General features: G+C 34.0%; 1 long non-coding RNA gene across 1 annotated transcript; it reads right to left on the bottom strand.

The window, feature by feature from the left end:
- Positions 1 to 2,502: 2,502 nt before the first annotated feature.
- LOC115928017 lies at positions 2,503 to 5,240 on the bottom strand. Its single transcript, XR_004065823.1, has 2 exons — positions 4,835 to 5,240; positions 2,503 to 3,858 (listed from the first exon to the last, which is right to left on the bottom strand). It is a non-coding gene; the product is annotated as an uncharacterized LOC115928017 (long non-coding RNA).
- Between the last annotated feature and the right edge of the window lie 4,130 nt (positions 5,241 to 9,370).

Genomic DNA, 9,370 nt, shown 5'->3' with positions numbered 1-9,370 from the left:
ATAATACGAAATGAGGTTCGCTATTCATAATAGGAGAAGAGGGTCGCTATTCATAATAGGAGAAGAGGTTCGCTATTCATAATAGAAGAGGGTCGCTATTCATAATAGGAGAAGAGGGTCGCTATTCATAATACGAAATGAGGTTCGCTATTCATAATAAGAGAAGAGGGTCGCTATTCATAATACGAAATGAGGTTCGCTATTCATAATAGAAGAGGGTCGCTATTCATAATAAGAAATGAGGTTCGCTATTCATAATAGGAGAAGAGGGTCGCTATTCATAATAGGAGAAGAGGGTCGCTATTCATAATAGGAGAAGATGGTCGCTATTCATAATAGAAGAGGTTCGCTATTCATAATAGGAGTAGAGGGTCGCTATTCATAATACGGGATGAGGGTTTTTATTCATAAAATGAAATAGGCCTTAGCAATATCCAAAAGGCTCATACCAAATGGAAATATTGGACGGAGGACACCCTTAAGGCGACACATGGCCCTGAATATTTGTCTTGTTTTTAAGTAAGTTTAAAATTTGTTATCCAATGTTATAAACATAATTGAGAATTTAAATCAATAACATTTGAATCATGAAACATCCTCAAGCTCACCTCCCCTCCCCCCCTCCCCACACCCGCCGCCTTCGCCTTTATGATGACGACTCGGACATTCAGGTAGCGGACCTTAATATTTATTTTCAGGGGGGGGGGGGGCTGAGGTGGTTTCCTTATAATATATATGGTCTTGTCACCAAAGTAAATTTTCTTAAGTTTGACTATCAGTTGAGGGGAGGGGGAGGGGGGGGGGGTTCGCATTAGGGGGACAAATTACGATAGGATTATGTGTGTGTTATGTTTCCTTTTTCTGGAGCGGGGAAATATATTAGCTAGATTAGGGGGATGTATTTTTATTTAATTATCAAAGCTTAAAAGAAAATATAGACCTACTTTAAAAAAAGACATAATAAAGGGGACGCCACCGTTTGCATAATGCTTTACGGTCGCAAAATCGTATCTTATTTGACTTTAAATCTTGAAAACCTTACTTCCTTACTTATGAGAAGAAAAAAAAATCGTGCAATATTATATGTTTACGAAAAGCTTGAATATTGTATATAATCTAACTCCGTACAACCAGGGGCGTCGCTAAAGGGGGTGTGGGGTGCGACAACCCCACCTGTCAAGATATTGTCGGTAAAATTGCGCTGCTGTCAGGAAAAATGAGAAAATTAAAGGGGGAGGGGAAAAAGGAGAGGGAAAGGGAAAGAAAAGAAAGGAAAGAAAGGAAACAGAAGAGAAGAAAGAAAGAGAAAAAAGACAAAGATGAAGGAGAGGAAAGAAAGGAAAAGAAGAAAAAAGAAAGAAAAGGAGCAAAAGAAAAAGGGGATTAAAGAGAAAGAGAGAGAGGGGTATGTTTGGTGGAGTCGCCACGTCGAGGGAGCAAGAAAGATACGCATAGATAATTTTGTTGCTGTGTCGGGTCCGCTGTGTCGGTATTCTTGCTCGATCTTCGTATACTATATTTATGTAGAAGTTTGAAGTCGGTGAGAAACGTTAAAGCTTCCGTGCTTTAACGGGTTATTTTCGTTTTTTTTTCTTCATTTTCTGAATGCATTTCATGAACTAATGTAGATGAAATGAAATGAATGAATGTTGATGATGATGTCCCTAGTAAAAAATAAATAGGAAAAAAATAGAAAAAAAATAGGGAAAAAATAAATGCAAAAATATATTTTTTTCCTATTTTTCTCATCCCCAAAAAAGCTATTTAATTGCTATAGTTTTGGAACAAAAAATAGGAAAAAAATAAAGCCACAAATAGTTTTGAAATATATTTTTTTCCTATTTTTCTCGTCCCCTAAAAATAGGAAAAAAATAAAGCCACAAATAGTTTTGAAATATATTTTTTTCCTATTTTTCTCATCCCCCAAAAAAGCTATTTAATTGCTATAGTTTTGGAACAAAAAATAGGAAAAAAATAAAGCCACAAATAGTTTTGAAATATATTTTTTCCCTATTTTTCTCGTCCCCTAAAAATACCCAAAAAAGCTATTTCAAATAGCATAGTTTTGGAACAAAAATAGGAAAAAAATAGGAGACTTAAATAGCGTTGAAATAAAAATAGTTTATAAATATATTTCAGACATATTTTTTTCTGAAATATATTTCTAACATATTTTTTTTTACAAACCAAATATATTTAAAATCTATTTTAAAAAAAATGGAATATTAATTGAATGATTGGTGTACTGCATAATTGTTTGGTAGCAATTAAATCTCTGTCAAGTTCTACTTTGTAGCACCTTGTTGTACAATATATGCATGTAGGTGCATGTCATGCGCACATGTACAAAATAATTGGATTAGTCGAATCCCCGTCCACATATTACCCGAGTAAAAACTAAAATAGGAATAAAATAGGGGGAAAATAAATACACTAAAATATTTCTATCCTTTTTTTCTGCTGCCAGATGTACAAGATAAATAAAATGCAAACACATTTTTATTTCAGTTTGAAACGTTAGAACACTTTATTACATAAAATATCACATGCAATGTACACCCATATGGTGAATGAGAATACTAAACAAACAGTCCACAAACTATTAAAACATATTTACAAAAGTCACACTTACAAAACTTGAGCAGCATTTCATATAGAAAATTTTGGATTTAGAGGTAAGAACGGCCGGTAAATATTATGTATCTTTGGCAAACCGATTGGCATATACCCGTCTTATAAATGATACAAATATTACGCAAAGGTAGTACTAGGTCTTTGTAAACATAAACGCAAGAAAGAAAAAAATATATCTTTTTCTTCTTCATTAAATTGTTCCCTATATAATCACTGGTAAAAATTGCAGATATTGGGTTCACATATATATATATATGTATTAGTTGTGTAAACGAAACTATTATAATGTAAATCTAATCTGAATGTAAGATATTAGAATTTAAAAAAAAAAAAAAAAATTCACATTTTTGGCTAATAAATACTAGCATATATACAGGATGTGAACCAGTATTGAACAGCTTATACATGACTATAAAGTGTTACATGATACCAGTAGCAAGGCTATCTGGCAAGTTTCAACAGTCTAAACAAAATCTTTAAAAATGTCTATAAATGAAAACATGTGAAGGCAAAGGTATAGTTCACATCTATAACAATGTAAAAAGTGTTAATAGCACTGGCAACTTGGTCTATCTGTCAAGTGTCATAAGGATGTCAAACATGAATAGTCTTCAGATGTCTTTAAAACTTTAAATGAATACTAAGACAAAGCTTTATTACTGTTACATGAATACACATCTATAAAGTGTTACATAATACTGGCATCAACTACATAGTACACGTGAGCTGACATGGCAAAGAGTATAGTGAAACAAAGTTATACAAAAATATTCATACGCAGATATAGAATATATATATATATATATATATACATCAATACATGTATATATGTAATTACGCCGTGAGGTATTTCAATTTGTGTTTGTTAAGATTGCCTTGGTAAAAATTAAGCTGTGTATTGAAGATTTATGTCTCAGATTCATTCCGACCGCGAACACATGTTTGATAGTGGCAGGGCGAGGCAACCTGGAAGTACTTGCTGAATGTTTGTTGGACGGCATTATTGGCATCATTTTGAAATGCTTCCATTAATTACAGATGAACAATAAGTCATTAACCATGTATGATTCTAATACTTTCACCCATGTCTTGCATTTCCTAGATGTGTGTTGGACAGTTCAGTCTAACAAATTAAGACTGTATGTACATGTACTCTAGAAGACAAGGGTGCCAGTGCCACACAGTCCAAGTTGATGACTTTCCAGCAGACGAAGCTAAGATACCCTGAAGAAGAAAAAATAATAAGTAAAAAAAAAAATAAGCAGGTTGTAGTATTCTATTATGCTTTCAAATCAAATCTAGGAAAATTTAAGAGTTGAACGTGGAATGTACACTGTAAAAATGAAATTCATGTAAGAACTACAGTTACTTGCATCCTTCACAAATTCATGACATGATAGATGCTTGACTACTTACATGTATGAATTATGATGATTGAATGATGAGCTATACTTTGCAACTATATGGTCATGCATGATGCAATTCACCTACATGTATGTGCATGCAGGATCTGCACAGCCAATTGAATGCGGGATTGTGATGGAAAAAAAATCATAACACACATAATATATACAGTGTATGTGACATACAAATGTACGGCTTCTAAGAATCAACTTTGCCATTCAATTTCTGTTAAAAATATGCAAGAAAATCTTGCACGTATGATTTAGGATGATTTATTGGCTTATGAAATTTCTACCTGGCTGTAAAAAGTGTAAAGAATTGCAATTCATTCAAAACGAGTGCATCCTGTGCCATGTGTTCAATGGAGATGCTATATATCCACATGCGTTCACATGTCTTACCAACTACCATGCAGCCAGCACGCGCATGTGGCGGAATCTAGCCTACACTGCACTGCGTTAATTTGCTCAAATATATTTGTGAATGAGTAGACCTACTATAATACGCTAATTCCATTCTTTAATGAGATTCGTCATGTTTGATTATTCACTTCCAATGAAAAGCCTTACGTAAACACAGATATATAGGTGACTACAGTATGTAAATTATGTAGACATACTACTAGGGAATATAATCTACGATCTTCGTCAACTGTGATCAGTTTGATGATGGTTTGGATTTTTTCATGAACCAAATAAATTTACAAAATCAAGATTTACTTAACCAATTTCCTAATTTAATTGTACAGAAAGCAAACTCAATTTCGTATTGAATTGTGTGTAATTTTATTACTCACCTTCAAAATGAAGATCTTTAAAGTAGCTCCAGCAGCTAGCAGTAGCAGTCCAGTGCATGTAGTGCAAAGCAAGTTGATCGTATTTCTCCAACACAAGAGTGCTAGTGTGGGACTGTAGGCCTAATCTTGGTAATAAATTCGATCCTTTCATTTTGTTCTTTCAATTCTTGCCCTGGAATTACTCTTGAAATTGTCCTTTCCTGGTGTAAATCTACCCCTTATTACCCATACTGTGGGTTTTACAGGAAGACAAGTCTGGCGAAATGGCAAAGTAATGATTGAAATATGCGCCGTTGAGCTGATCATCACAGAGTCTGAGTGAAGATTTGAATTTGAAAATAAACTACCGGTTGGCCTATTCGCTTTCTACCACTAGATGGCAGCACACATTTAGTTGTGTTTCATTATGATTTAACATTTTTGAAGAGTACCCTTTCACCTTTGTATTTATTATGGGGAAAATTGTTACAATTACATCCAATTGGATAAGTTCTAGTCACTATAACACTATAGTAGTAAGCTAATTCTTTTGCTAATTACATACTTTTTTACTTGAAATATTCAAAATCGATAGTCATTTCATTTAAAGATAAAATTAAAACATTCTTAATTCTTGATTAAATGTTCACAGGCCTATACGATATATTTATGCTCCCTTAAAATGTTCACAGGCCTACGAAATAATTATGTTCCCTTAAAGGAAGAGTTGAGTTCTAAGGAGGGCCAGTAATTTGTCCAAATCTTCTTTGAATTTATTTTTTTTTTCATTTTAAAAGACGAAATATCGCAATTTTTGTTAACATTATAGTTATATTGTGAAATATGTTTTGAATTGTGCAAATATATATTTATAAAGTGTAAAAAAGTTTCAACAACCTTAAAAATCAAATATCGGCCTATATTAAAAGCAAAAAGGTGACAAAATCCATTAAGTCTGTGAACATAGTAAACAAAATATAGGGAAAAAATGGTGATAAAAAAATTAAGTCCCTAACCCTAAAAAATAGGAAGAAAATGGGTGAGAAAATTGAAGTCCAAAAACATAGTAAAAAAATAGGAAGAAAATGGCAGAGAAAAATCTAAGTCCAAAAACATAGTAAAAAAATAGGAAGAAAATGGCAGAGAAAAATATAAGTCCAAAAACATAGTAAAAAAATAAGAAGAAAATGAGTAAGAAAATCTAAGTCCAGAAACATAGTAAAAAAATAGGAAGAAAATGAGTAAGAAAATCAAAGTCCAGAAACATAGTAAAAAAATAGGAAGAAAATGAGTAAGAAAATCTAAGTCCAAAAACATAGTAAAAAAATAGGAAGAAAATGGCAGAGAAAAATCCAAGTCCAAAAACATAGTAAAAAAATAGGAAGAAAATGGCAGAGAAAATATAAGTCCAAAAACATAGTAAAAAAATAGGAAGAAAATGAGTAAGAAAATCAAAGTCCAGAAACATAGTAAAAAAATAGGAAGAAAATGAGTAAGAAAATCTAAGTCCAAAAACATAGTAAAAAAAAAGGAAGAAAATGGCAGAGAAAAATCCAAGTCCAAAAACATAGTAAAAAAATAGGAAGAAAATGGCAGAGAAAATATAAGTCCAAAAACATAGTAAAAAAATAGGAAGAAAATGGCAGAGAAAAATCTAAGTACAAAAACATAGTAAAAAAATAGAAAGAAAATGAGTAAGAAAAATCAAAGTCCAGAAACATAGTAAAAAAATAGGAAGAAAATGGCAGAGAAAAATTTAAGTCCAAAAACATAGTAAAAAAATAGGAAGAAAATGGCAGAGAAAAATCTAAGTACAAAACATAGCCAAATAGGAAGAAAATGGGTGAAAAAGGGCAAAGTCCAGAACAAAGTGAAAATATAGGACGAAATCTGGTGACAAAAAATCTAAGTCGAAAAGAATAGGGAAAAAATAGTAACAAATAGGTTAAAAATAGGAAGAAAATGGCAGAAAAAATCTAAGTCCAAAAACATAGTAAAAAAATAGGAAGAAAATGGGTGAAAAAATCAAAGTCCAGAAACATAGTGAAAAAATAGGACAAAATCTGGTGACAAAAAACTAAGTCGAAAAGAATAGGGAAAAATAGTAAGAAATAGGTAAAAAATAGGAAGAAAATGGCAGAAAAAAATCCAAGTCCAAAAACATAGTAAAAAAATAGGAAGAAATAGGTAAAAAATAGTTATCAAACCACCAATTCCTAGAAATAGAAAAAAAATAGGCTGTCATATGCTATTTTTAATCTATTTTTAATAAAAAATAGTGTTTAAATAGGGTACATTCACATAAAAATAGGAAATAAATAGTGAAAAATAGGAAAAAAATATATTTTTCCAGAGCCCATTTTGACTAGGGGTGGGAGGAAAAAGGAGTTACCTAAAAGTCATTTAGAATATACTGAAATAACTTTCCATCTATCACTGTACGTCCCATATAATGTACACTAAACACTCATTACATGTCGTGGGAAGTTTTTTTTTTTAAATAGAGCAGCAAGCCACATTCCCCAATACGCGCATACCTCCTAGTTAATTTCAAACAGCTCATCAATATGTAAGACCTGAATTGACCTCAATGCAAGCAAGCACATGCATCTTACTAGGTAAACCATCTGCAAGTAAAGCATTATACAATGTACTAGGTCATCATGGAAGTTCTAGAAAACAACAGGGGAGGGATCAAAATAAGCTTTGAAGGGCACTTATATGGGGAAAAATGAATTCAGACAAGGATTAAGAGTAGTGAACGGTACAACAAAGCGTCTTCTTTCTCTAATATTTTAATGGAACGTCAAAGCTTCCGCGCTTCGCACGGGAAGGGGGGGTGAAAATAATTTAGCTCCTGGCCCCGGATTTATAAGGTTAAATTTGTAAACATTGGGACATTGGCATTAACATATATATATATATATATATATGTTAATATATAAATGGTAGCTATTTTTGTCGGTATTCGGTGGCCTCTTCATCCCCCCCCCCCCACCTCAAACTGAAAAAGGTCTAGCGACACCCCTGCCTACAACCCCCTTTTTGTCGCTTCCATCCTTTGCTGAAGGTAAGGGACATGATAGATCAACCCCTTGATGGCAACACTGCTACACCCCAACCGCACCCCCCCCCCCCCCCCCCCCCCCCCCCCGTGAAACACAAACAGTCTACGCCATCTATGAACTAATTTGACGAGAATTGTCAGTAATATGTACTTGTACCACGGAAATACTGCAGGGAGGGTAGGCCGAATGGTCGGACTGATGGGGGGGGGGGGGGGGGGGACGCATTTTTCTTTTCTTTTGTTCAGAAATGTTTTCAATATGTTTTCAATAAATGTTTTCTACAAATAGTCGGGGCCATGTGTCCCCCTCCCGATTACGCTACAGCCGTGGGGTATCCCCTATCCATTATTTCGCCTACTGATGTTTATTGCTTATTTAATTTACATTTTTTTATGAATAGCAACCCTTATACCGTATTATGAATAGCGACCCTCATTTCGTATTATGAATAGCGAACCTCTAGTCGTATTATGTATAGCGACTCTCATTCCTTATTATGAACAGCGAACCTCTAGTCCTATTATGAACAGGGAACCTCTAGTCCTGTGATGATAGCGACCCTCATTTCGTACTATGAATAGCGAACCTCATTTCGTATTATGAATAGCGACCCTCTTCTCTTATTATGAATAGCGAACCTCATTTTGTATTATGAATAGCGACCCTCTTCTCCTATCATGAATACGGACCTCATTCCATATTATTAATAGTGACCCTATTATGAATAGCGACCCTCATTTCGTACTATGAATAGCGACCCTCTTCTCCTGTTATGAATAGCGAACCTCATTTCGTATTATGAATAGCGACCCTCTTCTCCTATTATGAATAGCGACCCTCTTCTCCTGTTATGAATAGCGAACCTCATTTCGTATTATGAATAGCGACCCTCTTCTCCTGTTATGAATAGCGAACCTCATTTTGTATTATGAATAGCGACCCTCTTCTCCTATTATGAATAGCGAACCTCATTTTGTATTATGAATAGCGACCCTCTTCTCCTATTATGAATAGCGAACCTCTTTTCGTATTATGAATACCGACCCTCTTCTCCTATTATGAATAGCGACCCTCATTTCGTATTATGAATAGCGACCCTCTTCTCCTATTATGAATAGCGACCCTTTTCTCCTATTATGAATAGCGACCCTCATTTTGTATTATGAATAGCGACCCTCTTCCCGTGTTATGAATAGCGACCCTTATAAGTAATGGACCTTATTTCGTATTATGAATAGCGACCCTGATTTCATATTATGAATAGCGGTCCTTATGATTAATGACCCTTAATATGAATTATGAATAGCGACCCTCATCTCACGTTATGAATAGCGGTCCTTATGATTAATGAAACTTATTTCTTATGAATAGTGACCCTCTTTTGCCATTAGGGCGCTTTAGTAACGAGACGGAAAGCACAGGAGACGGAGTGTTTAATTAACTGTGACGGGTCTCGCACTCTTGTTACCGTCGTGATATTTAAGCGCTT

The sequence above is a fragment of the Strongylocentrotus purpuratus genome, unplaced genomic scaffold, assembly GCF_000002235.5.
Source record: "Strongylocentrotus purpuratus isolate Spur 01 unplaced genomic scaffold, Spur_5.0 spur5_scaffold_21, whole genome shotgun sequence".
Lineage (NCBI taxonomy): Eukaryota > Metazoa > Echinodermata > Echinoidea > Camarodonta > Strongylocentrotidae > Strongylocentrotus > Strongylocentrotus purpuratus.
This window is presented reverse-complemented; position numbering and strand designations above follow the sequence as displayed.